General features: G+C 41.5%; 1 protein-coding gene across 1 annotated transcript in view; it reads left to right on the top strand.

The window, feature by feature from the left end:
- The first annotated feature begins 5736 nt into the window (after positions 1-5736).
- Positions 5737-6028, top strand: part of ZKSCAN8 (zinc finger with KRAB and SCAN domains 8) — a 55505-nt gene continuing 55213 nt past the window's right edge. Inside the window, exon 1 of the mRNA XM_081522999.1 lies at positions 5737-5865. The gene's annotated coding sequence lies outside the window, so the exon portion shown is untranslated. The remainder of the gene's footprint in view (positions 5866-6028) is intronic.

Raw genomic sequence — 6028 nt, 5'->3', positions numbered from 1 at the left:
CTCTCTCATTTTCTCTGTTTTACACACCTCATTTTTGGATTCCTAGAGAAGGCTTTCTGGTTAAAGTGAAATCTGAGCCAGACCTTGAAGGACGGGCAGAGTTTAGGTAAGTGAAAAGTAGTAGGTAGTGTACTTCTAGCAGAAGGGTCAATATGAGCAAAAGTGTGATACTGAGTGAAAGTGAAATAGCAGATAGGAGAATCAAGCCACCTTCTATTAAATCAGACGTTACAGAGATTTGCAGAAATGTGAAATGATTCTACCCTTTTTACTTTTTTTGAAAATACAGATAAACTTCATAAAACATTAAAGTAACATGAAATATGTTACCTAACATGTAATGGGTAACTTACTGTTATTTTAAAGAAAAACTTTAATTCCTCAGTTTTAATTTCAAACACAGCAAATCTTGTTGGATATGACCCATGTAAACAAGCTCTTTGGAGTCCTCACTAGTTTTTAAGAATATAAGAGGATGCATGAGAGCAAAATATTTGAGAATATGCTATTCCATACACTATATGAAGTGATGCTTCTGAAACTAAAATGTAGAGCAACTATGGAAAATGCAGGAACATTTTGAGGCCCTAGGTGTGCAAAATGTTTGGAGTCTTATTAGAAACATGTCATCTGTTTATACAAACCGGGAAAGTATGAGTAACCAGAGTCTTAACATTTTTTTGTGTTTTGGTGGGTCTTTCATTGCTGTTGGACCTAGTGACTCAGGAAGTTTAAAATATGTTCTAAACCCTGGTGTGGCTAATTCTAGTAGTGATTTAAAAGGGTTAAAAGTTTATTTTTCATAGTAAGAAGTTAATAGGTAATATATCTATACTTGAAAAATTCAAGAAATGATAGTGTTAACATGTTATTTTTAAATGTGGAGGTTAATAAAAAAGTAAACGGAAAGAGTTAAAGTGGTTGCCTCTGGGGAATAGCTATTGATAACAAAAGGGAAGGGTGAGGCCTGGTGTTTATCACACCATAAGCCTCAGAGTAATGTTAATTTTATTTACTTTTTCAAAATGTCTTTTTATTAGTAAAATGCACAAATCAGATGTGCAACTCTGAATTTTTATAATATGTGCAACCATGTAACTACAACTCCAACCCATTGTAAACATTTTTTTATCTTCTGTCACCACAGATATTAATCTTGATATTAATTTTACTTAAACAAATGCTCACACAATGCTACTTTTATTCAACATGATAGGTAGGAAGTTAGACATGAGCAACTGGAGGGGAGGCTTGGCTGAAAGGGATGCAATCTGATCTCTAAGCTCCATGGCAGACACACCCTGGAGAGCTCACAGATATGGTACAAAATAACCACAGAGACATTTCAACTCCTACACATGGGCCCTAGGCACACAGTGGATACAAAATGACCAGAGACTTCCCCAAGTAACCTTAGGCCATTAGGAGCCTATTAAGGATTCATGAATATTCTGCATCTAATTATAACAGATAGAATTATGGGAAGATATAAACAACACAACTTGCTGTCATATAACTTATAATTGTCACTCGGCCTTGAGTGTATGCTCATTTGCACTCCCTTTCATTTATTGGTAGTGGGTGCAAGCCCTACTTTACACTGGGTATAACCAAAAGGAATGAGACTGGAAGTATAAAATGGGGAAGCCAAGCAAGATCAAAAGGAAAGATGAGGAGGGTTCCTTTAGGAGTGTTGGACTAATGGAAGATCTATCTGCCTTTGTTTGTTATTCTACTCTTTTTGGTCCATTGCTCCAGAAAAAGAAATAAACCAACATAACAAATTTTTTAAATATATCCATGTTGTTCATCTATCAGTGCTGTACTTAGTTGCTGGGTTGTGTCTGGCTCTTTGTGATCCCATGAGCTATAGCCCACCAGGCTCCTCTGTCTATGGGGATTGTCCAGACAAGAATACTGGAGTGGGTTGCTATGCCTTCCTCCAGGGGATCTTCCCAATCCAGGGATTGAACCCAGGTCTCCCACATCGCAGGCAGATTCTTTACCGTCTGAGCCACCAGGAAAGCCTTATCTATCAGTAGCTGCTTTTAGTTTCTGACTGTATGATCAGTTTAGTTTCTGTTGTATGATCATAACAGTATTTGATTTTCTCTTCTCCTTTTGATGAACTAATTTGGGCCTATTATGAATAATTATGAATTATGAATAAAGCTGCTATGGATTATGGTTTTATGTCTTAGGGAAAAATACCTAGGGGTGAAATTACTGGGCTATAATGTAGGCATTATTTAACTTTATTAAAAATTGCTATTTTTCAAACTAGTTGTACCATTTTACACTCTCACTAGCAGTGTATAAGAGTTCAGTTCACTTCAGTTCAGTCGCTCAGTCGTGTCTGACTCTTCGCGACCCCATGGACTGCAGCATGCCAGGCCTCCCTGTCCATCACCAACTCCTGGAGTTTACTCAAACTCATGTCCATTGAGTCAGTGATGCCATCCAAATATCTCATCCTCTGTTGTCCCCTTCTCCTCCTACCTTCAATCTTTATTCAGGGTCTTTTCCAATGAGTCATTTCCTCACATCAGATGGCCAAAGTATTGGAGTTTCAGCTTCAGCATCAGTCCTTCCAATAAATATTCAGGACTGATTTCCTTTAGGATGGACTGGTTGAATCTCCTTGCTGTCCCATATCCTCTCTAGCACTCAGTATTGTCATTTTCATTTTAGCCATTCTAACGGATGTGTGGTGGTCTTAATTTTATATTCCCTTGATGAATAATGATTTTGAGTACCTTTTCATGAACTTATTGATAATTCATATATCTTCTTTGGTAAAGTGTGTGTCCACAACTTTTGCCTATTTACGTTTGTTTTCTTATGATTGAGCTGTAAGAATTCTTTATATATTCTGGATACCAGTTGTCAGAAATATGTATTGAAAAAATATTTTCCAGTAAATATTTCCTATTCCACTTTTCATTTCTAAATTGTGCTTTTTGCTGAGCAGAAAATTTAAATTTTGATGAAGTCAAATTTAGCAAAATCTGTTATTATTAGTGCCTAATGAGAAATCACTGCTGATGGTGATTGCAGCCATGAAATTAAGACGCTTACTCCTTGGAAGGAAGGTTATGGCCAACCTAGATAGCATATTTAAAAGCAGAGACATTACTTTGCCAACAAAAGTACGTCTAGTCAAGGCTATGGTTTTTCCAGTGGTCATGTATGGATGTGAGAGTTGGACGGTTCAGAAAGCTGAGCGCTGAAGAATTGATGCTTTTGAACTGTGGTGTTGGAGAAGACTCTTGAGAGTCCCTTGGACTGCAAGGAGATCCAATCAATCCATCCTAAAAGAGATCAATCCTGGGTGTTCATTGGAAGGTCTGATGTTGAAGCTGAAACTCCAATACTTTGGCCACCTCACGCGAAGGGTTGACTCATTGGAAAAGACCCTAATGCTGGGTAGGATTGGGGGCGGAAGGAGAAGGGGATGACAGAGGATGAGATGGTTGGATGGCATAACCGACTCGATGGACATGGGTTTGGGTGGACTCCGGGAGTTGGTGATGGACAGAGAGGCCTGGCGTGCTGCAATTCATGGGGTCGCAAAGAGTCGGACACGACTGAGCGACTGAACTGAACTGAATGAGAAATCTTTGCTTAGGTTACAACACTATTTCACTTCTACTACCTATGTGTACAACTTTGATTTTTTAAAATTATTTTTTAATGTAAAAATGAAGCAGAGCATAGTTCTCGTCTGTTGACAGTTATTTTCAGTTTTCATCTCTGGTGGGAAGCAAAAACTATGAAATAACAAAAGTGTTTTGAAGGAGTTGAAACACTGTAACTTCTGTGTTTATTGTTATTTGTTTTATTGTGATGATTAGCTGACAAAACTCTTACAAGCAAATCAAAACTACTAAGGCTTAGTCCTGAGGACAGACAAGAATATTTTTAGGTTAAGGTTGAGGACTGGATAGAAACATTGGTGGTGGTGGCTATCAGCAGGATCAGATAAGGAGGGAAAATTAAGACAAAGATTGGAGGGGCACCTGAAAACCCAGCATAAATGGATAGTTAGAAAAAATGTTAAAGGAATAAAAATGGGGGACCAAAACAGTAACAAAAGTAAGACATTTTTCATGTAAATCAAGGAAAACCTCCTTTAAAATGGAGTCAGGAAGCCCTGAAGGAGAGATCTCACACATGTACTAGTATTACAGCCTGCATAACCAACAAGAATAAAGAAAATAAAAATTATTTTAACAAGGTCCGCTTTCTCTTATATGGAATTCTTTGTATAAAAGTCTGTCTGTCACAACTTCTTATTCATGATGATAAGAATATAACTTTTCTTCTGGTACAAGAGAGGACATTTTTCACAAGGGTATTTCATCACCTGCTTTTAAGAAGAGCCCTCCCTGCCCCAGTGGCAATGCACTGACCACTGCTTGCAGCTAATAAGAAATGGCCATAACCTCCTTCTTCTCCAGCAAACTTTTATTCAAGACAGCCCTCCCCCAAACTAATAAAGTTGATCTTCCCTTTGTTTCTTGGTCTTGCCTGTAAAACACCACGCCTTGCGTGACCCAAATAGCAATTCTCTGCTTTTCCTGCACAAACCCATTTTGCTGTTAAAATAATTGGCTGTTTGATTTTTAAGGCCAGTACCCACAACCCCTGCCCCCAAATCCTATGTAGTCTAAAAAGTTAAAATTGTAAGGGTGTATAAGGAAAGAACATGGATTTGAATTTGGGTTTTTCTAAATTTGTGGTATTGGAAATAGAGTCTACAACTTAAGTTTATGTCATAGATTACGCCATAATCCTAAACTTAACTCAGTACTAAAAAAGCTAAACTGCAAAGTAGGTTTTGTAAGAGACTGCAATTCATTAAAATAGGAAAGGGTGGAACATATGTAAAGACTCGAAAGGATTCAGATTTTCTATGAACCATGATAAACTGGAATTCCTCAAGAAATTTGCAGTCTACGTGGGAGGGTTGGATATGTTTATGAAGCTGCTGCTGCTGCTGCTGCTAAGTCGCTTCAGTCGTGTCCGACTCTGTGCGACCCCAGAGACGGCCGCCCACCAGGCTCCCCCGTCCCTGGGATTCTCCAGGCAAGAATACTGGAGTGGGTTGCCATTTCCTTCTCCAGTGCATGAACAGGAAAAGTGAAAGTGAAGTCGCTCAGTCGTGTCCAACTCCTAGCGACGCCATGGACTGAAGCCTACCAGGCTCCTCCATCCATGGGATTTTCCAGGCAAGAGGACTGAAGTGGGGTGCCATTGCCTTCTCCGTGTTTATGGAGAGAGAACAATAAAGTACAGGGATATCTAACCCGGCCAAACGCAAGTCTAGTTAGTTAGCATCATAAGGATCCTTAACGTGCATCCTCTACCGCTACCCCAGCTACCGCCTGCTCCCAGCCCTGGCCTCCGCAAGCCCTCGGATCAGCTCTTCGGGGGACCTTTACCTCCCCAGCGAACGTGCGGAGCGGGGTCGTTGGGCCAAGTGCGCGAGGCGGAGGTGACACCACAGTCCGTTATTCCTTACAACTTTCCCAGCGCCTTAGAGCCGCGCGCAACCCTGCGACGCGTAGACGCAAGAGGACAGCGAGGCCTACCGTTTGGTTGTGAGGGGCGTGGTGCCTCAGTCGGCTCATTGGGCCGACCATAGAGCTTTCAGACCTCCAGGATGCCTAGAGAGCTCCCGGAAGTGGCTTGGGGCTAGATGCCTGTTGGCCGGCGGTGTGCCTTCTCACGTCTGGAAGTTAGGGGCTGGAGAGTCCTGGGCCGGCTGGTGCTTTCGCGCCTCTCTTCTTGCAGCCGTTCCTGTGGATCTGTCCACCGTTTGTAGCATCTCTTCCCCACCGCGGGCCGCCCCTGGAACTCACGGTGAGTACAGTTCGGGCCCTGGACCGGAGGAAACAGGAGAGCTTTGTGGCCAGACCAGGCCGCAGCTGAGGACAAGCCTGAGGGGTCTGGAGAGGAGCCCTGAGCCGAGGTCGGCGCCCCGGGGTGATTCGGTCTGTTAAGGGTCGGTTTGGTTGCCAGCGTA

The sequence above is a fragment of the Giraffa tippelskirchi genome, chromosome 8 (genome assembly GCF_054371585.1).
Source record: "Giraffa tippelskirchi isolate mGirTip1 chromosome 8, T2T-mGirTip1v1.2.pri, whole genome shotgun sequence".
Taxonomy (NCBI): domain Eukaryota; kingdom Metazoa; phylum Chordata; class Mammalia; order Artiodactyla; family Giraffidae; genus Giraffa; species Giraffa tippelskirchi.
Note: the sequence above shows the minus strand (reverse complement) of the source record. Positions and strands in the feature narration are given on the sequence as shown.